The 24,149-nt window shown below is 34.4% G+C and overlaps 1 protein-coding gene across 2 annotated transcripts in view; it reads right to left on the bottom strand.

Annotated features, from left to right (window-relative positions):
- Nucleotides 1–13,100, bottom strand: part of LOC126821419 (homeobox protein Hox-B5) — a 38,913-nt gene extending 25,813 nt beyond the window's left edge. For both annotated transcript variants that reach the window (XM_050549839.2, XM_056101374.1), the window contains exon 1: nt 12,938–13,100. The gene's annotated coding sequence lies outside the window, so the exon portion shown is untranslated. The remainder of the gene's footprint in view (nt 1–12,937) is intronic.
- Between the last annotated feature and the right edge of the window lie 11,049 nt (nt 13,101–24,149).

Raw genomic sequence — 24,149 nt, 5'->3', positions numbered from 1 at the left:
AACACCTTCCTGCCAAGAAGTCGTGCTGGCCGATGTGGGTCGGTTTTATCAACTTTTCTCCTTTCTGACAAATTATTAATGTTTTGATGCTCGACTTCTTAACATGACATCCATTACATCCCGGCCACGCGCGTACAATTGTCTCTAGTGAAATCAAGCATGAACTATAATACGGAATATTGCACACATGAATGCGTTTTAAGCCCGATACTGTGTATAGGGTATTAACGATCACCAGTGGCCGAGATTTAGACATGACTTGTGGTGACGATATTGTGCAGCGCCAGGTTTGGGAGATGTAGAAAAAAGACTTTTTGATAGGCAATGTCAAGAATGAATTTATGGGTTTTTACTGTTTTCATTAGCATTTCAACGCCGTTTTACTGTTGTTGTTAATATGAAGATTTGCTGATATTATGATAAATGTAAAATATTAATTGATAAGGTTAAGAAGATCACAAACCGTTTCTAATGAAAGATTTTTGGGTGAACCCCGATGACCCATGATCCATTTATTTTATTTCTTTAAAACAATACAGCCCGAGTTCTCTCCAGATAAGCTAGATATCAAACTGTCAGAATTTCACTAAAGAAAGTTACATTTAGTGAAGAATAGGTTCAGAACAATGCCAACATGTCTTGTAAAACCAGGGGGAATTTTAAAACGTAACATTATATATTGAAGATTTTTCGATTTTGTAATGTGGACGCATTATGCAGTCGCCCCTGTCTGTGGGTGTGTGTGTGTGTGTCTCTGTATCGCCTACAGGCTACAATTCTTAATGGATCGTCTTGAAACTTTGCTTACTTATTCTTTTCACCCTAAGGACGGTAACTATTGATTTCGATGTATGTCCCGGCCACCAGGAGCAGAGCCATGACCATTTTTGTAGTTTTGTCGACAGGCTAGAATTCAGAATGGATCATCCTGGAACTTGGCATATTTATTCCTTATACCGTTAGGACAGCAACTATTTATTTTGGTGTATACCCCGACCCACAGGGGTGGTGTCACACCCACTTTTTAAAAATATTTAGTCTGTAAACAAACCCAACGCCTAGCCTGCTTTACCTCTTGTCATCTTGCAGTCGATGCAACAATTTCATATTTCATTCTCTTTATTTTAAAAAAGTACCATATCAATCGAAGCAGGAATGTGGACGTATATTTCAGCGGTAGTGATGCTCTTGTTAAATCTTTGTAGGACAGAAAATTGTAACTGATATCAGGAAAAATATCGATTGAAAACTCACTGACTTGAGCAATATCACCGAAAATTGAAAAAAAAAACAACCAACGTTTGATATATGATGGCACATGCAGTTCACCATGTTTATTTTAATCATATTTCTCTGTCAAAGTGAAATATAGTACCACACTTTCTAAGGGCATTTGAATTCCACAAAGTGACAAAGCTTTGTAATAGTATTTGCCCTTTACCAGGAAGAGTAAAATAACTTGCGGATCCATGGCGAAGTAGTATCAGCATCATGCGACGCCATGCCTATATACTACAATAACATAATGAAAACTTAAACTACATATATCAGGAATTCATTTGCAGAAGTAAAATGTCTGCTATGAATTTAGTGCTCAGCCAATGAGCTATCAGTATTCTTAAATTAGTTTTCATGAATAGGGCCCATAAGTCTAAACATACGTTTTATTATAACGCCGCAGTCATTGTCAACGTTTTGAGGAGGGCGGGGCTTTTATTGAACATCGAAACTCCAAAGATGAAACCACACTAGCATAAGGTAGCTTAAATTCTCACTTTTATTAATTTGATCTTACGAATAAAAGAAGTCATTGTGAAAGGTTACAGTTCAAGTTTTAAATATTTTTGCCAGGTGAAAAGCATCTTGTAACAGTTTACACTCCACAATCAAAACCCGGGAAATAAGTTATATCACAAAGTTCTTCTGTTATCATAGACTGTTTATAAATTTCAGATACAGGTTAACACTCGCTGTGAAATTAGCGTCTAGATTATAGAACTTATAAAAGAAATTCTGACAAAATAATTTACTAGCCGATAACAAATAATCAAGTCAAAGTTTGTACACAGAAGTTATAAAAAGCATAACAAAACATCTTTATTGCCGTTTGTATATGCAAAGAATGTCTATGCCCTTAATAAATCAAAACAATGATAACCCGTGAACGGGGGTGCCCTAAAATCAACTCCTAGGCGTTTCTAATTAAATATCTATCTTCTCATCTCCATACATTTTTTTAAAAAACTGAATATATGCTTTCTAATAACATAACATCTTTATTGCCGTTTGCATTTGCAAAGAATGTCTATGTCCTTAATAAATCAAAACAATGATAACCCTTGAACGAAGGTGCCCTAAAATCAACTCCTAGGCGTTTCTAAAGATATATCTATCTTCTTATCTCCATAAATTTTTTAAATAAAAAAAAGCTGAATATATGCTATCTAAATCATAAGTCATTAAGTCAGCTCACAGGTTGCATACTTATGTTACGAAATCTTGCGTAAATTACAGAACTACATATTAACTTCTTGTCGAAATGAAAGCTTTCTGCAAAGCAAATACGATCTGGCTTTTATATAAAATTTGAAATAATTGAGCATCTTAATTTGACTTTTAGAGATTCGTGATAAATACAAAGCAAATAACTATGTCAAAGTAGAAAAGAAAAGAGAACTCATGTCTTGCATCGCACTCGACACCCGTATCTAAACCCCAATAACTGTAGGGTAATTTGGACCCGATTTTCAGAACTCTTAAGTGACCAGATAGAAGGTAACCTATGGGTACTGAGTGGCTACTGGCACAGTCAACAGCCAAATTATCTTGATACAAATGCCCAATAAACATTGTTGGCTGTTAACTTACCAAATGAATAAGAATGACATCAAATAATAGAAAGCATGCCGTGTTCTTGGATGACACATCAGCTGTATCATTTTGAAACTTTGGCGGCCATGGTCTCGTATATACACGGTTACTTTAGGTTAAGACCTTTGACGGACAAAGGCGGACCACTGGAATCCTGGACCAAAGCAGTTGTAGAAAGAATACATCCCTATTAAAGTATGAAAGATCACTACAGCTTTATGCCATCAAATGTTGAAACACCGAAGTTTGTGTTGCTGGGACAAATTTCAAGCAAAGATTGTTAGATATGTAAAATCTACCAATAACTCATTTCTTCCACATTTCAGGAAACCAATATATGGCCGTTCGGGTCATTAAAGGGTACAGATTCTTTACGTCATCAGATGGTAAAACAAATCCACTTTATCCGGTTCTGTTTGGGTGTCAGAAGCTGATAGAAGATACAATAGAAGCTATGCGGGAATCAAAAGATACGACGGAAGCTTTGTGGGCACCAGATAGTACAGTATAAGCCTACTAGGTGTACAAAAATACATACAGGTACAACATGGGTTTTATGGGTACCAGATCCTACAGCAGAAGCTTTTCATGCATCAGCTGATAAAACCGAGGCTTCTTGGACCTTAGAATATAGTCCATATAAGTTCATTGTGTGTTAAAAGGTACATGAGCATCCTGTGGGTATCAGATACTACAGCAGAATCATTTCGGGCATCAAAAGATAAAACCGAAGCTTCTTGGACATCATATGATACAAGTTTATTGTGCGTGAGAAGATACGGGACTGTCTTAGACGGTACACCATAAACTCCGTGGGCATCAAATAAATTAACAGACAATTCGTGGACGCTGTTTAAAGCGTCTAGGTCTTTAAGTGGTCTAATTGTTAGTTACGTACAGAGCTGGTAGGGTATTTATAGGTCCAAGATGCCAAACGAGAATAATTCATATGTAGATGTGTGCAATTTTATTCTTCATTTATTCTGCTTAATCCTACACTGCGGGTTTTAAAAATGTGCTATTAGACTACTAAATCAAAATGACGGCATTAGCAATTTTCATAAGCAATTATAACACTTATATCATTGCTAGCTGGGACTAATGCTAAGATTTGTAATGAGTTCCTGCTAGGCCATCATTGAAAGAATGACTACTTATCACGCATGTTCTAAATAAATGCATATTGAAAATCTGATTCTACAAAGCAAACAAAATATTTCTTGGTATTTTGACTAAGCTGGGCTTTTCTTATGTTAATTTCTTTGTTAATTATATGTGGTTTAATAGTTATTACCCTGTAGTTTATTACAAATGCATAGTGAGTCAAAGGTAAAACAGTGCATTAAGTCATTTTGGGTCTAATCGCTGTGTAATTATATACAAAGTGTAATAGAGGCTAATCTACATCTGACATTTAATAAATATGACTTATTTATTGACAATTATAATATGATATGCCCGGCGTGTTAAAGCACTGACATATCTTAACAAAATCAGTGCAAATATCACAAAACGATACAGGATCGGGATGTTTTGGGAAGCCACGGTGGCTTGGTGAGTGTGTAGCTGGCGCACTGACCAGGAAATGAAATGAAATGCGATTTAACGTCCTACTTGTCTGTACCGACTGGGCTAAAAAAGATGGGACACTGACCAGGAGGTCCCGGGTTCGATGTTGATGCTGATCGTGAATGTTTCTCTGTATTTTCCAGCCAGGTTTCCTTTTTTCCTTGGCTTGGGATGGTAAGAAAAACCGAGGACCCGTGTTTCTCTTATAACACACTGTCTTTCTTTATTGATCTGTTTGGTGCAGAAAAGGTTAATCACCACTTACATTCTTTTTTAAAAATTGTCTTTCTTCAGCGATGCTGTTTTGCAATGATATTCAATGTAGATACTTTTTAACATATTTGTGCAATGCAAAACGAATTTGTTCAAATGGAAGCAGAAAACATCAAGGATATCTTTTGTCAATCCCACTCTGATTTGTATTTCCAGAGCCAAATTTACTGGGTGGACGGGAACATCAGAGCTAAAAGGTCTTTCACACATCTTATCAGCAGGAGAAATAGCCTAACCTTTCATGGTATTCTGTATTAAGTATACACAAATCGCATTAAAGGTTTTGCAATTTGCAAGTACTCAATAACAAGACTTTTTTACTTTCAAATAATTGTGTTTAGCGGAAATTCTTTAAAGCTATAGGTTCGCAATTCTGACTGAAAAACAGTGATTCGTATCCTGACTAGAAGTCGTGTTCACTAATACCTCTGAAACCTCCGTGTTAAAATTTATGATTCCGAGACGCATAAAAACTCCAATATTAACCGATAAAGCTCTCTATTAGTTGCTCCCGTGTTAATACTCGCCATAATTTGTGTTTCACGTAAGGCGAAGGTCGTATATCAGACTCTAGCGGTCGCCTCCAATTGACTAGGGGTCGAACAGTTTAAATATTACACGGTTCCGTCCAATTTGTATGCTAATAATATATTGAAGGCAGATTTCGTGCGATTACTATTCCATTTTAGAAATTGTTCTAGCTTGACCCACTAGACCCCGGCTATTATTTCTACGCCCGACACCAAATAGACCAATCTAGTTGTGACCGACAAACTAACATTATTCTGATCGGCAATTTGATAAATCCAGTATATATAAATCTAAAGATGGGATTTGAAGATAATAATAAATTTAATCTTGTTATAAGTGAAAGATACATAGGAAAAAGGTCAAAATAAGATATAGGGTTATATCAATTGCGCTTCATTGTTTAATGATTATATTTTCTTATCGTAAATTTAAAGCTGCGAGTATTAATAAACAAAATGATTACATTTGAAGTTCCTCGCCGTTACACGAAATTTATGTAGCAGTATGGATTCAATTTAACACAAACAAATATAAAATTAAATAATCCCGAAATAATTTTTTTGAGAAAAAGAAAATTTACTTTTCCTAAATACAACGGCGCAAATTATTATCAAAGCATTTAAGATGGAAGCGCTGACGTACCAGTAGCAAAATTGTACACAGATGACAATTTTATGGACTATAATTATTCTTTATTCTTTGTTAAGCAACGATAACATTTAAAATGTGGTAAATATATATACATTAAAAAGGATACTTAGTTAATGATGACCAATCAGAGGCAACCCACTAATCATTTTATATTTTGTGTCGTGTGTATTTCCAGCTCAATTGTTACATGTCATTGAAATGTTTTAACAAATTTGTATCAGGCGTTAAGGGAAGGCAAGTCAAACTTTACATTGTGCGCATCATCATCATCATCATCATCATCATCCGTCACTAAGGTTAAATGGCGTTAAAGTTTTTGTGTTTGAAAATGATAAGATAAACGTGTAGATATCTCGCACTATATTATGTATAATGAACCAGCGATAGTATTCCATATAAATGGTCTTTATATTTTTAATCCACTCAATCGCTAAATGTCAGCCCAGAGTTTTGCGTTAACTAATGTTAACAGAAGCTAACTGGTTAGGATTAGGTGCGCCTGCGATATTACATTTTATTAAAGCAGACGTTACACCACTAACAAATAGCATTAGGGTTGCCCTGGATAAAACGTCTGTGGTCGTGACGTCGTACTGTCAACCCACGGACGCTCCAATACCAAAATTGTAGTATCTTCAAAGATGGTAAGCATGGGTTTCAGTCGGGTCCTACTGATAAACAACAACACTGTTTCTTTTGTCAATATCGCCAAAAGTATTGTAAAAAGTGACCGACTAGGAAATACATGTTATCTACATTCATACACTATATATCATGTCCAAAATTTAAATGATTTCATAAATAAATGACAAAATTATGGACAAAAGAAACGCCCATTACGGCCCTGGTCGGTGATTAGCAGGACTGTTTCAGTCTAACTTTTTATAAACCAACTTTAACTGGTATTTGAAATAACTACCTTTACGAACGTTGTGCTTGTTCATTCCTCCTTTTTGCAAATAAATGAATATTTGAAAAACTGCATATTAAAACTGCTATAATTTAACGAGGACTTTAATTGTCATTAAGAATAACGTAATAACGTGTACGTTCAAATATCACAAAGAAATGTAAATTGCCGGAAATAGTGTTAGGGTTTAACTTATTACAAATCAACTTATCACATCTGTTTACAATACAAATGAAATATAACTGAAGTGTTTAGCATGAAATTACTTTAGGAATTGTAATGAACATATAATTGTTTTTAAAACGCACTAACATTCAATAACCATTACAAAACATAACATTCTAATCTGTCACAGTGTTGTTGGGTTATTTTTCAAAATTCTTCTTTTTTTTTCCTCCAAAAAAATTAAAGACTTTAGCACGAGTCGCAATTATTTATATGACAAAAGATATTCTGGCATCATTATTTATAGCAGTTCAAGAAAAAAGAGCAAGTGGAGGAATTCAAGGCAACATTCATTTTTGTAGCATTCAAGAATTCCCTTCACCGAAATCTCGTCTTCATTAGCCCAGTCGGAGCAGAACAGTAGGACGTTAAACCCCATTTCAATTCACCAAAATCAAAACTGAGAATACTAGTACATAACTATTAATGCATTGTCTCGTGTGGTCATGGTAGCCCTTAAATGACAAAGTGTAAAAATTTCAGCTTTCAGTTATTTAGATGCCGAAATATAACTGTTTGAATGAAAATAAATGGTATTTAAAGGAAACATCCTCTTGATAGGGGAAATGACGAAGGGGTGCTGTACTTAAATGATTTTATTTTGCCTACATTTAAAATGTAAGGTCCGCAGATACAACCAACTGTTGAGATATGACTGCTTTTATGTTCAACATTCAACAAGTTAAACAAAAACGAAACGACCCAAAATGTAAACATATACTCTTTTAAAAAAGTAGGGGATATTCAGAAACAATACAAAACTGTGGAACTGCACTGCTGTTTTTTATTAGAGGTAACCAGTGTATGTTAAAAACAGGCCAATTGCCTACACATGAACATAGACTGTTCATATGGGCGGCTTATCTGACGACCCCCTTTCACTCGCAAAGAGATACACTGTCATAAGTGAAAATGAACGTTTTTGATTTTTGTCCTAATGAGTAATTGCTCCACCAATCCTCAGACATTCAGCAATTCGTCGTGGCATGCTATTAATAAACCGTCTAATCACGATTTGGGGCAATCTGATCCACTCCTCTTGCAGTGCCACGGCGAATTCTTGCAGCGTTTTCGGTTGACGTTGACGTCGACTAACACGTCTCCCGATCAAATTAAACGTAACACACTAAAGCAAAGATATGCTAAACAGTAAATATTATGCAAGAACCGATAGGAAAGCAAACATGGATAGATAAACCAGTACGCGGCAGTTTTCATCAACTCTTCCTTGAAATGTCAAATTTGACAATGAACCCCTCCCGCGTGTATGGCGCTATTGTGTGTCGCATGTGCAGCTTAGTGGTTCTGTTGGGGCGATAAGTTCTTCATCTGTGAACATACTCTCAAAGCATGTTAAATGTCCATGACTATTTATCTTATCGCAACCTGCATAGGTATTTGCATTTCAATATCCCCTACTTTTTTAAAGAGTATATATAAAGCTTGTTCCTTCACCAATCGAAATAACACATTGCAACAACCCACTTTTACCTTAGATGCTTAGCTCTTTTAAAAGCTGGATGCAGTTTATGTGGTCATGTAGGTCGAGAAGTAGCTTGAGCTAGTTCCAAAGCTCTTTAACGTACAGATAATGAATTAAATAGTATTTAACGGCACGTCAACGCCAACCGGGAAATATCACGCCAAAGAACATACATATAAGGAGCACACGAGTACTGAAAAGCATGGACACGCGGATGGGCATGGGGTGGGGGCGTAATTCTGTAGCACAGGTAATGTTGCAATGAGGTAAACTTTAAAAAATAATATCAAAACTTAATCAGGATTCCAACATGAAATGAACTACTACCTGTGTGAGATTGCCTCAAATACAGTGTATAATGAATCCAATGACAAATGGGATCAGGTGTCTCGTAAAGAAGTTGGCATTTCAATGAAAGGAATAGAGATTTTATAAATTATTCAATATCTATAAAAGAAAAACAGGGCATATAAAAAAAAAACTACATCCATAGTTCACGTTCGGTATTCAAATGCAGTAATTGAAAGAGATGTTGTGTTTTTTTTTTTTTAAAAAAAACTTATGAAAAATCGACACTGTTAAGAGATCATGGAAAACATGAAATTCATGATTTCTGTAGTTCTGTGAAGATAGAGAAAATGATAACAAGGAAATAATGAAACGCATGACCATCGACTGCCAGCGTTCAGATGTCGTGTTGAACGTGTTTGCCAGATAATGAGCTTCTCTCTATGTTATTTTCCGTACAGAGAAAAGCTATAGGAGCAACTAATGAATTTCTAGAAGATAATTGCGAGAGTTGCAATACACATTTTTCACAGTCACAAAATCACATTTATCTTGTCTATACCAACCATTTGTGCGAGTGATGGTATTGATTTTCATGCTGACCGTAACGTCGAGTCGGGGATATGTTTTGTCTTGTATTCTTTCGTACCGACATTATGATTAGAAAATTGTTCTAACCTGCGGCGCCATGTTAGTCTACATTAAAGGCAAATAAAAATATGGAATCAGTTTTGTAAAGAAATGAATGCATTTATAAGCCATAAACCAGTAGCACAGTGACTGATAATGGGTATGAAAATCACATCGTTTATATCAATGATAGCTAAATACAGAAATAACTATACAGATTAATTATGTTATATATATTTCAGGACACAAGTCTTGGGTTTTAAGCGGGGTCTGGTGGATATTCTTCGAATTAAATGCAGATAATTTAGCTGTTGATTCATTTGTTTTATTATACTAATTTACAGCTGGATTTATACACGAAATTACAAGAATTCCTATTTTATTTTGACATTCAAACCAAAAACTTTAGAAGATGAGGTATGTATCTATAAGATATGGAAACGATGCAACGTATATTTTATTTTCTTAGATTTCAAGTTGTATAACTGCTTTTAAGTGTTAGCTTTGTTGACATGTGCGAAAAGTTGGTGCAGCAAGAACTGCTCTAATTCTATATGATTTGTAGATTCATCTTTTATTTTTCACATTTATCTGATTCAATGTAGAAAAATACAATAAAAAAATGAAGAAATCATGTAGAGACATCAGCGATAACTCCTGTGGAAAGTGGCTGAAAATATCTAAATTAAAATCTCTATTTATGACACATTTTTATCCAAAGTTTGTTTTATGTATATTTAATAAATACCACCTTCGTATACAAAGATTAACATAAAAGACTCTAAATGGATTTTCTGATTCATGGCTTTTCTATTTAAACCGGTTTTCGGTTCGTTTTATTTTAAATAAGCAAAATAAATGACATTCGATAATTCTTTCAAAGATCGCCAGTCACCATTCTTTATTTATTTTGTGATTGCGATATTATTAACTTTTAATGATTAATATAATGCTTTTATTCAATCAGAAATTCGCCTGTTTGAAAAGATCTACGTGACTATACATTTCTGATCTGATATATGACTCTTTATTTCAATTAGTTTAAAGTAAACAGTTTTACTTAATCTCCGGTTCAATTCATCCATTTATTTTCAAATATGTAAGTCTATATTCTAATCTGCTTAAAGAAACCTCTGATTTAATAATTCTCAGTATTTCCCCCAAGCCCACTTTAACATTTTTGTGCAAGTTTTCAAGATTTTCAAAGTGCTTTTTCATTAGATTTAGTTTTTGATTTGATTATAATTACTAAAGGTTTTCATATCTTTTAAAAAAATATATTGCTAAAGCAGAAATATTTTTTCTTACGAAATTTAATTTTGATTTCCTTTTATATTAGAAAAAAATCTAATGATAATGGATTCTTGATTAGTTTTACATAATTATAACTCCCCAAAACATAATTACCATCTATTCAAAATAAAAGTAGCTAAACGATTCGAGTTTAACATAAATCAAAGAATCCCCAAACCTATATGAGTATCATTTATTGAAAACCATAGTTTATTAACCTCGTTTAAAATCATTCAGAGTATACTCTTGACAAGTGAAATGCGCCTCAGTGTTTAAAATTAAAGAAATATAAAGAGAAAAAACCCCCCAAGAAAATATCTTTTAATGACTTTCACAAAAATAGTAACATCCAACATTTAATAAAACCAAATTTTGTTCTTTGATAAACAAAAAAATGTGTATCTCAACAAACTTTAACTTAAAAACAAATTAGTAAGAATTTCTTTTCTGTCGACAAAGGAGTTTATTATGAAATTGAATTTCTAGTTTTCCAGAGAAAATTGTAACTTAATTAATCCGATATAATTTCTCTTTAATCTTGCTGAATCTTGTTTAAGAAAAACCCAACAACCTCTGACCATGATCACCAGCATCTGAACTGAACAGAAGACATATTTTACTGTCACTAAGGCGGCTTTGTTTCACGCAACAAATCCAATCTTTTTAAATTAGTTTGACCCTATTGTTCATGCAATGCAAGATTCACAAACTTTTGCAGATGTAAAAAGAATTGGGAAGAAAATAAATTAGAAAATGACAAATCCCCTATTTGAAATAACACGGGGAAAATTACAAGTGCGAGTTGCGTACGAATGCGATGTTAGCGAGTCGTCTCACTTGATTTGATTTAAGGAAAATTGTTAGTAATAAATCCTTACTTCACCATTAAACTGTCAAACGAATTGGTGCCAACATGATTGTCTCCATTGAATAAACATCAGACTCATTTCTTCATTTCACTACACAAGAAATATGTAGTTTTCCTCATTTGGGGCTAGCAGGATAATGTTTGTAAAACCGGCGCAAGGCAACATAAATAATCATGAATTCGCCGTAAGACTTGAAAGTCTGTTGGTTTAATCCCGAGATTTTGTCAAATAAATTGAAATGGTGAAAAGTAATTATGATCTAATTCTACCAAAATGACGATCACGTAACCACATTATGCGAAAACCTAATTATGTGGTCTAAAAGTCTTATTGATTTATTTTAAAAGAATATTTATCTTTCTAAGTTTGAAAGTTGAAAAAAAAGGGAGAGAAAAAAAAGAGCTTTATCAAGTCTTCAGAAACACAACACTATTGAATTACTGGAACAAATATCAAATGTGAAACTTTTGATAAAGCTCTTGGAAGAAAAAAAAAGTTCAACTTTTATTCTTTCGTTTTTAGAGTGTATCAAAAATTTAATGAATTCCTAAAAGGATAATAAATGGCTGCTCACGAACACGTAGAATTTGTTTTATTATTCAAAAATGTTCATTTGCTTCTATTCTTAAAGAAGAACCAAAATCTTGAAAGATTTATAATTTAATAACGAAAGTTTTTTTCCTCTCAACATTTAGTTTCTGAAAAAAGGTGTTTATCTAAAATCTTTAAAGATTCAACTTCATCCCACAAACAGTTAAATTATACAAGTTGACGTTATGCCCATGTGGCTGTTTTTATTGTTTTAAATTCTTAAATATATTAAGTAAGAACTAAATTACGAAAGGTGTGTAATCCTCTCTCATGGTTTGTGTCATTCTCTTAAATTAAAACATTTTTCAAAACAAATGTACGAAATATCAACGGAACCCGAATATGATTCCAGCACTCTCATTTCTATGGAATTTTATATAATTAGTTTAGCTAAATATTCAGAGTAAATTGTACGGAGTAACACCGAAATCCAAACACTAGACCCCAAAATAATATACTACAATAAAGCAGTTAGCGTTATAATGAGATTATCAAAAGGTTATCAAACAATTATTGCAATTACTCATTAATGTGATACCATACGCCAATGTAATAAATAGAAACGTACTTGATCCGATAAAACTTAATTAAGAAGAAAATTAAAGGAGTCTTGCTTTCTTTTGTGGTATTTAGTTTTGTTTTATGGCCCTTCTGTTTATCAATTGGTACGTTGCGGTTTAAAACCCTCCGACCATCGTTAGCCATTAGCAATAAAACACACACTTAAACACCCATAAAAGACAATAAACTCACCGTGATTATCACAACGACGCTCCGTTACTGTGGACAGTCGCTCGCTGCAGGACTTCTTTGGCTGATAGGATGTGATTCAATCTTTTCAAGACACTTACGAACCATTTGGCATCTCGGTCCAAAATCATTTAATAAAGTCGTTGGTAAGGAATTGAAGTTATCGTCTGCGAGAGAGAAGTAGTATCATACACGAGCAGTCGTCATTTAGAAATGGGTTATACCGTTAAAATATGGACCAATGAGAGAGTCGGATAATGAGAAAGCTTAAGAAGAAACAACCCGCATTTCTCTATATACAATGGTATGTTTGCAAGACAATTGGAAAGAGGCGTTGGCAAGATGGATGGAAATTCAAATAAATAAAAGAGAGAAAATCTGTCGAATCCCTTTCTTTCTGAGTATGAGTATTGGGTGAAGAAATGTCCGTTAATTCATAGCACCTGAGCGTAAAGAGTCAAGACAGATTTCATTGATTTATAGAGCTCTCACTAATATATTTTAAACACCCTGCCTTTCTTTCTATCAAACTACCATAATCTAGAGAAGATAATTTATAGATTTGTGGCATATTATTTTTTATCCTTTTCGCATCATTCAACATTAATCCTAAATGTGAAAACTCTTTTTGTTGGGCATTTTATGACAGAAAACAGAAAAAAAAATAAGAATGACCATCAATCATAATGAATATCTTTGTTTTGATTTCAATTTTTTAATTCCTTATGGTGAAACCTACACGTGTCCAGTCATAAACAGTGCATGATCAGGTGTATCCTTTGAGGAACAGATCATGCGTGTACATTTCGATTATTTTTAGGCCTTTAAATATATAATGACAGTAAGTTCTTCTTCACCTTCTTTTCCACTGATGAAGATTGGCATTACACAAATAATTCAATTAAGGAGAATTTACAAATTGGACGAATCTGCAAATGTTCATGCTTATATTCTGATTATTTTGATTTTGTTAACTTTGTCAATTGAGACATGGTTAAAATTTGTACCGCTCCTTATAATTTTGCTCTTAAAATAATTTAGTAACTAGAATGCGATATAAACAAAATACATTTTAAAAAATCCGAATTATGGCTCTAACTGAAACCCAGTCATCTTCAACTGTATCAGTGGTGTCAATCATAAATAAGTATATTGTGCTAGATTATGATGAGTGGTCACTCGATGATATTATCTAAAGATAGATGATATATCAAAAGCTTTATGGCCATTTCTTATTCTAATGATCTTGATATAGGTGACTGATTCCTTCCAGAGGAAAGCCCCATTTTAAAAATTTGTCGGCTTAATGTCTTATGTAAATAAGGAATAACTCGTTATGTTTCATTAATACCATACAATATATCTACTAAGTAAGTTTTAATGCTCACTCAATAATTCGCTTAAGGAAATGTTTTTAGCATTCGGGAGAACCCGGTGAAAACTTACAAGGTTAGAAAGCGACCTGGGGACTTTTCCCGATAAATCGTTTGATCGAAACCCATATATTGATGACATACCTTTTAAACGATAGGACACAGAACTCACAATATGAGGGGAAATCGCAATGTAAACCATGGACATAATAAATTAATCATGTAATAAAATTGTTTTGATTTTCCTCTGAACAAGTTTTTACTAAATATTTACTCTTCAGATTTGAAAAACACAAAACATTATAAAATGAAATGCTATTTTCGGGAACAATATATATTTCCTTTTAGGGTCAGTAGTTCCAGTTCACGAAAGCGGATCATGGCCTTGCTGATCTAAGGAAAATATTTTCAAACCTGATAGCAGGAATCCGAAACGGGGTTAGAATCGGGCATTTATTCTGCGTCTGTGATTAAAGATCTGATAAGGGCTTGTCTGATGGTTGCTTGTAAATTTATGTCTCCCCGAGGAGATCTGGGGTTACCAGGCGAGGTATCGGCATTGATTCGTCTCGTGTCCTTGTTGCCTCTCAATGTTATCACAATCTTCCGGCTAAGAAGCACAGCAGGTCATAGAATTGGTTTCTTTTTGAAATTTCAGGAACCATCTAAGAAAGCGATGATCGATTCAATGAAAGAGTCTTTTGAGATACATCTCTTAATTCTGGTATCAAAACACGTTTTTTTTATGTTATTCTGTTCTCCCAATGTCTCGAAACATTTTTGTCGTAGGTGCACTTTTATTTATTGCTAAATCAATTTATTTAGATGAATACACAATTAATATAGATGATGTATTAATAATGTGTAAATAAGTCATATTTAATGATATATCGTGTTTTCGTCTTCCAGCTGAACAAATATGAAATAACCGAAAGAACAAAAATATTGATCTTCAATTATTTTTTAGTATCTTAAAGATGTTGATTTGGTAGGACTCATGGTGTAAATGACTTAAAGTTTCTAAAATCATTAAATTTCATATTTTGTTACAAATTATTGTGCAAATACCACATTCAAACAAGACTCGACCGTCCCTCTTTTAAAACCTGTCATATCAGAGACTTTTGAGGGTCACTTAATGTGAGAGATATTCGTTCATATACACAATTATTGTCATCTGCTCTTGTACTTTCAGGTACCATTAATTTGTCTACAAATTGCTCATTATGATTTAACAAGGCTGTCAACCAACACCTCAAGCGATGACCAACGGTCAGTCTTGGCATTTAGTAAGCTGTCCGAAAAATCATGTCGGATTGGGCGTCCACGCGTGCCAAGCGTTGTAAACGTCAGTTTTGCGTTATTTACAACTTTGGTCGTACATATATATCTACTTGGCATACGACAAGTGAAGATGGCGGCATGTTGTGATTGATAGCTAATTATTAAATTACTTAAAGAACAAAAAAAGTACATACTTCTTGAAGCATAATACAGAGTATTCTTGACTTAATGTAAACTATAGGTTCATTGTTAATTGTTCGGGTATAACAATTGTTCGAGTGTAAAAACCCACGAGTGTCATAAGATGTTAATTGGGCTGGCGAACTATTTTATTACGTCTCCGTTACCCCCAACTCCATTGCGTGCGTAGATTAATTTTAAACGTTGATTAAAAAACATACAAACATTTTTCATAATTCTTACCTTAGAACAATTGGCCTTTTCTGTCAGCAGTTGAGACTAGACGAATATATTGTTCAAATCGTTGGGAGGATGAAAACCACACAATGTTTATTGTAATTCGAGGAAGAAATAAATTTATAACCAGGAGGATGAGAGAGAAGTAGCTGGGTAGTTAGCATTGATATGATTTACACTAATTTACAAGTTAGACCATAAACAAGATGAACACTGGGCTAGAATTAACCTCTCACCAACAACATACTTCGGTCATTTTGAGACTAACATCAGATATTTTATTTCTTTGGTTATGTATGCTATGCGAAGGATTTTGCTTAATCTTCTTTGATATAAAAATCCACACGGGTGGATAAGAAGTCCGAAATATCAGACATACTTTCCTTGTTATTACCCCAGGAGACACATCCTTGGTAGGCCAAGGTTGATCTTGAAAAATCCCCAAATGCGTCGCTGAATTACCACTAATTTGTTTGTGGACACAATTTTTGTCCGATTTTGACGAAACTTGAATTATAGGTCTATCTCCCAAAGATCTCGGTTCCTGTCGATATTAGCATTTATCGGACCATAACTTCATGGGTTATGGCCCCAGATTGTACATAAAAACACATTTTTAGCCTGTGGGCACGCTAGAGGTCACAATTTTCATTCGATTTTGACGAAACTTGAAATGCATGTTTATAACCCAAAGATTTTGGTTTCTCTCGAAATTCGAGCATATTGGATCGTAACTACCTGAATTATGGCCCCTGATTCTACAAACAATCGCGTTGTTAGCTTGTGGTCCCTGTAGAGGTCACAATTATCCGATTTAAAAAAAAAACCGTTCGAATATATCACCGTTACACTGAACCTGTCGGACTAAATGGCCGTCGCTCGTACGCAAATAGTGTAAACATATTATTATGGTATATCTAGTTTGTGGACCCTCTAGAGGTCACAATTTTGATCCGATTTTGGTGAAACTTGAAATGCATGTTTACCCAAAGATCTTGGCTCCTTTCGTTATTCGCAGATATCGGATCATAACTTCCTGAATTAGCTTGTTTTAGTTTTTAGCTTGTGGTCGCGCTAGAGGTCTCAATGTTTATCCTATTAAAAAAACGTGTGAATATATATATTACCGTAACACCCTAATGATGGTTGAGTTCGAATTTCGTGAAAATCGGACTAAAACGGCCGCCTCTCGTACGCAAATAGTCTAAAAGTATGGTATATCAAGGTTGTGGACCCTCTAGAGGCCACAATTTTTATCCGATTTTGATGAAACTTTAAAACTATGTTTATATCACAAAGCCCCTAGTTCCTGTTGATAATCGCGCATATCTGAACGTTTCTTTTTGGATTGTTCGAAAAATCGCATTTTTAGCTTGTGGACCCACTATAAATCACAATTTATATTCAATTTTAAAAACCGTTTAAATATATCACCGTTACACATCAATGAAGGTTGAGTTCGAAACTGCCAGACAAAACGGCCGCTCCTTATACGCAAATAGTGTAAAAGTATGTCATACCAAGGTTTTACTGGACCCTATAGAAGTCACAATTCTCATCCGATTTTGATGAAACTTAAGATATATCTTTATATCCCAGCGATTTCAATCCCTTTTGATATTAGCGCATTTCAGACCATAACTTTCTGGATTATGGCCCTTGATTGTACAAAAATCGCGTTTGATTTTAGTTTGTTCTCTATCCATCTCTTGCAAAATGCGGGTGTATATTGCCTGGCAACCGCTAGTTATGTATATTTTTCAGAATAAATTGATTTTGTAAAAGGTTCCAAAGAACTTTTAGTCATTCTGTCAAGCGTTTGTGATCTAATGGATTATGATGTACTGCTATGCGGTTTTAGGTGTACGGTCAAAATACACACCACATCATGGACGATCTAATAACAAAGTAGTGTCAGGTACTCTTTGTCGTGTATAATATATATCCTTTGTGTTCATATCTATTCTACTATTATCAGCAGTAAAATATGCAAGGCCAAGAACCTTTGACTCAATTATACACACAAACGGACTGGCTAAAGTGTTTGTCCAAATTTTGACAGCCGCGGTGGTTCACTGAGTAAGAAGGTGGGTCTCTAACCTGGAGGTCATGTGTTCGATCCCCGTTCTGGTCGAGAAATTTCATGGGGATTTTCCCGCCTGGTTGCCCCTGTACACGTAAAAGAACCCGTGTAGTTCGAAATAAGAGAAGGCCCTAGTGGCGCTGTCCGGGCGTATGCCCTTCTTCATTAGCTTAGTCGGAGTGGTAAGTTAAACCCCATTAATTCATTTCATTTACAAACATTGAATTAAAATACACGACAGTAAGAATAAGCGACCCATCACTGGCCCATTACAATCTGGATAGATACTCTTTTTTTTCAGAAAAATCACAAATTTTATTTAAACAAGAACACATTCGTTTCCTTTGGCCTGTATATTTTGCAACAAAGGGGCATAAACTGGTAAAGGTCGCCATAGTTAATTTGGAAATTAAATGAAATCAATAATGGATCAAAAATTTCACAGTTTCAACCATATTATATAGCAAAGGGGGTAACTCTGTCGGTAATTTTGGAAGTCATTAGATTTCTTCCTCTTGTGAATCTAAAAAGAGTGTATAATGCACTTACAAGAGTTTAACACACAGTCGAATAATTCTGACCGAAATCGTTGACAGTCTATAGATTGCATTGATACAGATAAACATTTCCACAACGATGGATTCTTCTAGATGTTTTCTCAGGAGCATATTTATGCTTATAATCAATAGGACTGCTCCCCTGAAAAAAGTAAAAGACGTGAAAGTTTAGACAATTTTTTCATGTCAAATGTCCTACAGTTCTGCACCGACCAATAAAAAGGAACAGACACACATGGATAATTAAAGCTAGTTTTAAAGTTCATTAACAGAAATATAAAATCCAGTGGTCATCTAAAATTGAAGGCTATCAAATGGGACAATCTATAACCAAAATATTTTCCAGAAAAATACCAAATAAAACGAATGTAGTGTGAGATGCCGATTCGCAACATCTAGGAGAAAACGGTTATGCTCGCTTGCAGCTTCTGCTTAATTCCTTGTGTGGAGAATGCACGCATCCATCGCTAATTTGGAACGACGATGGACGAAACGTCGCAGATTAATAAAAAAAACAACATCCTAGGTCAAAATAGTTTGGATATTTCAGATACACCTTCAATGAAATGTTTGTATTAAATTGAATGAGTCACTTTAGGTGGGAAATGTTATGTTCATCCTTGTGACACTGGTCACGATACTTCCTCATAACTTAATCACACCTAGTCAGTGGTCATACGTCAACATTCAATGGGTATTGCCTTATTATATATAATGTCAATACACCGCACCCTTCTTAGATATGTTGTGTCACAGATTGTCTTTTTTTATTTTGTTTTATTTTCTATATGCACTAGATTTAAAATTGTGCACAGAAAGGCGGGTATTCTATTTTTATACGAGGAACTGGGCATCAACCTCGACTCATCTTCTTGATCTCTTGGGTAAGTTCTTCGAAACAATTCTAAGGGTTCGCCTTTTTAGATTGAGAAAATTAACAGACAAAATATACTTGCATGGACGGTTTACATATTTTTATAAGGATACTGGTCAATATTATTTTCATATATTTCAGTTATCGTCGTCGTCATAGCTGAGTGCGTAATTACTCAAATCCATGGTGTTCACCTGGATATTGAAGAATTTTAATTGATATTTGTTTACTATTTTTTCATCGTGTTTTTTGTAAAAGTTTTTGAACTTTGTGTAATGAACAACAAACACAAATTCTCTGAGGTTTTGACATCGGCCACCCAAATAACCAGAAGTATGGTCCCCTGGATTTATAGAGCACAATCCAGTGTACCAAAAACAGGAACTACAGTACCATGGACCATCTTGGAATTAACAAAAAGTCCCTTGCATACATACATACATGCATGATTTATGTGATGTGTTTGTGTATGAATTACACCTGCGAGAAAATTGGCTTGGCGTCCATTGTTAATGCCATGTAGGTGTCTTGATATAGTTTTTAGTTTGCTGTTGTCCAAAGAACACACGTGCCAAGTTTCATGTTCATCGTACCTGAATTGGCGGTTGAGTAGAGGTTGATGCTCAGTTCGGAATACCCGCCGTTCTATGTACAATTTTAAATCTAATACATATAGAAAATAAAACAAAAGGAAAGCGAGCAAAAAAGACAATCGAAATTGCACTACAGCCAGTGATACAGCATGGAACTACCATGGTTATATTCCTTATCGCGCTTGAATCTTTACAAGTAGGAGAAAACCAGACTACCGTGCAAAGAAAACACTTTTACGTAGACGGCCATAATCCTTGTCATGCATAAGCGTGGGATCGAACCCATGACTGGCACATTAAATGGTCTTATGATCTACTACGCGCGCTAAAAAAGCGCTCGGTCACCCCCTAAATGACTGGGCGTCACACATTGATATGCAGTATAATCGAACGAATAGCCTCATACAGAGGGGTGCGTAGTTTTGCACGTGTGTAGATAATAAATATGGTGATCATTTTATTTAACAATACCATATTTTAAATCGAAAATACAATCCACGTTGTGTTCATATTACATCAAAGCAAATGGATGGATCAGCCGAAATTTCATTTAAATCCTCCCCACATAAAAAAATAATCGTGCGTATTATATACAATCAAAAATAAATCACCTTCAAATAATCTTAAAGGTGGCTTATAATTACCAGGTTTTCATCGGGCAATAAAAAAGTTTATAAAAATGGATTCAATAATGCTTATTCCGATACCAATTACCCATACACAAGAAGAATTTAAAATGAATTATACTTCTGTCAATTTTGTTTGGACACACACGAAGTGGTAATAAAAGCAGTTGATCCCGGTGATCATTGACGATCTTGTTCAACAGTCAAAGGTTTGTTCTTTGGGTTTCATGGGTTCTGTTCCATGACAAAAGGGTGAAAGCAGACAAAGCTAGTATAAAGCAAAATGAAATATATTCCATACATTTCAATTACGGCAATTGTGGAGGAAAAATTAGATTATTAGCTCTACAAAGGCGAGGAAATGAGTGCTGTAGCTAGACAGCCCTAAGAGTGAGTTATGGGCCTAAAACGGGAAATTCTGACTCATTGAATACGGGACGTGATTATAGTGCAACTAAAACTGGTCTCGCACCATCAGCTAACACAAGTGTATTCTAATCCCAACATTTTCCATCTATCATTCTATTTCTCACACTCCAGAGACTTGCCTTCTTCAAGACCTGGGCCGTCTTGGTCAAAACGTGTAATTTAGCTGAGACCAGAATACCATTTTTTTGCGACGGAGTCAATTGTGCTGTTGTCATCGCCAAGATGCCCAAAATGATCTATTGTCATTAACTGGTAAAAGAAATCAAAGTTCCAGCACCTATTCACATTGAAGAGGCTAAATTTCAGTTCAATAAATTAATTAAACAACCCAGTCGAAGAAAAAAAGGGACAGTCTGAGCCGTTATAGAGAAACGAACATCGTTTAAAGACGCATAAACCGTGATAATGTAAGAACCGGGTCAAACGGGGTTAACACGAAATGATTTACGTTTTACGAGAATAGGAACTCTCAACCACTTTTGCACGTAGACTTAAATGGTATTATCTACAAAATGCCCTGATAAAATGGTCGAGGTATTCTATATTGTCTCAGCAAGCTCCTAAGAGAAATGATTTATCTTGAAAAAAGCCGACTGTATTAACTCCATGACGAGAAAAACGCTATATTGTGTATGCAGCGTACAGATGGCATAAAGGAAACTTTCCAGACTTTATCTCTAAATGACAAGTGTGTTAAACAATGCTTGATTTATACTGTATGGTTTCAAAAGACCAACATTCCACTGTAAGAATAGACAGCACAGTCACAATAATTAGAAATGTGTAATAGAGACTGAATCGCTGCAAATTTATTTATGCTTTGTTAGAATTAAATTTTGCGTTGTACGCGTGTTATTTAATTGCGCGAATCATTGAATATGCAATTAGATACACATTAAATTAAACGGCAATGTCTCTGGCGGCTTGGCTTATTCATTTTCTTAAATACATTTTGACCTTTGGCGTGACACTATTATTAAATCGGAAATAATTACACTGATTGTTAAATAAATCAACTATTTTAGGATATATAATAGTCTTTAATTTAGAATATATAATACTATAATATTCATAAATACAAATAACCTTGTAAATTTTTTCTTCTGTAAGAGTTGAAGCTCCTTTATAGATAACACTATCGAATAATATACTTGTTTATATCATGATTACATCACAAAATGTAATTTAAGGAATTTTCAGAAACTGAGAGGAATAGAAGAATACGATACGATACAGTAGATGACCATAATAATAACACGTTTTTTACTTTATGCAAAGATTAGACATGATTTGATATGTGAATTACCTATTGATTTAACAATACTGTACTTTTTTATAACCTTAGCAGATACACCAAAATAGGATTTTGTTTATTTGTCTGTTTTCATGTTTGTTTATAGTTTAATTTGTCTGTTTTCATGTGTTATGTTATGTTATGTGATGGCAGTGGTTCTCAACCTTCTTTTGCCAACGGCACACCTTGGAACACATGAGAAAATAGCGGCACACCTGGCTAATTATATGTGAAAAATATTTGAATTTTGCAAAATTAAAACATGTCAAGTCATAGACGGCATACAACCGTAGGCACAGACTAGTCATAGACACATTGAATGACTCGAACTAAATAAAGAAAAACACGGCTATGAGCTTACTTTATTGCAGTGTTTCGAATTTCATCAGTCAAATAGCTATCTTCTTTAGTGAGAAATTTTCTTCGCCGCACACTGGTTAAGAATCACTGTGTTATGGTTATATTTTTCATTTGTTTGGAGTATTCATTTGTTTGTTTTTAGTATGCATTTGTTTATAGAATTCAGTTGTCTTATGGAATTCACAGTCTTATTGAATTCATTTATTTATTAAGAGTTTTCAGTTGTTTGTTTATATTATTCATCTGTCAACAGTAATTAGGTGACGAGGCTTGATCTATATCTATCCATGAAACTATTTCTGACAAATTGGCTCAGAAGTTGGTTACCCACAGTTCCCGATTTCATATGGTGTTCTGTTTCAGCCACTTCGCGCATCGCCTTTGACAAGACGTCCTTCAAAAAGCGACGCGACACCCTTCACATCGCTGTTTCTAAATGGTTATAGTTTTAGTGAAGAAAGGCGCATGTACCAGAATAATTCATTCGCTGTTTAGTATTTTTTTTCCATGCAGTGATTATTGGACACAAGGAACGGGTTTGCATTGTATATTTCATTTGGTGGCGTTTGGGAATGGTGAATAATATTGAATGTACAGATAAATTAAGAATTCAGTTTATTAATCATTAAGAATTCAGTTTATTAATCATTAAGAATTCAGTTTATTAATCATTAAGAATATATGTAAAATCTAAAACGGAAGTCAATCTATAAATAAAATATTGTTTTAAAAAGCGACACGCAACGCAAAAGGCGACGCGTCACTTGTTAAAAAGTCGACGTCGCGTTTTTTTCGCTATAGCTTAGCATTTAAAAAGGCTAGAAAAGAACACCATACGTTAGATAGTTGTATGCAAAAATCATGGTATTGGCGCTCTCTATAACACTTGATACCGCTCCTTGTTTTGTTAGAATTCCACAATTAACAATATTTCTGATGTGAATTTGTATTCTGATAGTTTAACTATTTGATCCAAGTCATTAAGTTATCACTAAAACTGCGTGTGAGGTTGGGGTATCAAATAGCCAAGCTATCTTTTAATGTCTTAAGTTTTATCGGCGAAACCATTAGTTTGTAAATTTATAAACATACTACACCACTATTTACAGGTGACACTTGCAAATTACGGCGTCAACAACTTATTCTGACTCTCCAGATTAGATGATTTGTGATCTACCCTCCAAAAACTTTACCGGGTTAACATTTCGGTTCCACATTTCAAGCAGAAGCCGTTGAAACCATATTGTGTTCACTTGATGGGATGAAATGGAAAGTAAGGTAATATTGTGCAGGATCACCAAACTATAAAGATGTGCAAAATAAGC

The sequence above is a fragment of the Patella vulgata genome, chromosome 5, assembly GCF_932274485.2.
Source record: "Patella vulgata chromosome 5, xgPatVulg1.2, whole genome shotgun sequence".
Taxonomy (NCBI): domain Eukaryota; kingdom Metazoa; phylum Mollusca; class Gastropoda; family Patellidae; genus Patella; species Patella vulgata.
The sequence above is the reverse complement of the archived record's forward strand: the minus strand, read 5'-3'. Positions and strand labels throughout refer to the sequence as shown.